Below are 589 nucleotides of genomic sequence, written 5' to 3'. Positions count from 1 at the left end.
ATTCAAAAGGAATACAAGATTAGTTGTATTCGGAAAATTGAAACAAAATACGGAACGAGAGTAATCGTCGACATTGAAAACAGCTTCTCGACATTTCTACCAGCGAGGGTGTCTAAAGTCTTGAAAGACGATAACAATTTATTCCAAAACATGGTGCGTGCTGCCGACGAAGATCGACTCCTCATGCGCTGTCTCGGTGGGCAGTATAATCAGATTGAATTTCAATGTTTGTAATCGTGCTCTTAATACTATGTATACGTGTTAAATAAATACATACAACTTGTTATCATATCTTATGTCTTTATTCACAATCAAAAAATACATTCCAACAACAACCAATTCCTTAATAATTTAACGTTTTCCATCGAACATTGGAAATGGGAGGCATGATGATGCGAACAGCGAGTGAGTAAGTTCTTTCGCAGATTTTGCAGCGAAGGGCATTCCAGATCTCCCAGATCCGCGATGTGTTCGGTTCGTCCAATGAAAGCTCCCAACCAAACTTTCTTCTCCAATCCTTTTACATAGATCTTAGATGTGTTTTGCAGAATAACTCGAAGAATGTTTCTAGCTTGATTGTAGGCAATGT

The sequence above is a fragment of the Cephus cinctus genome, unplaced genomic scaffold (genome assembly GCF_000341935.2).
Source record: "Cephus cinctus unplaced genomic scaffold, Ccin1 Ccin1_scaffold0463, whole genome shotgun sequence".
Taxonomy (NCBI): Eukaryota; Metazoa; Arthropoda; class Insecta; order Hymenoptera; family Cephidae; genus Cephus; species Cephus cinctus.
Note: the sequence above shows the minus strand (reverse complement) of the source record.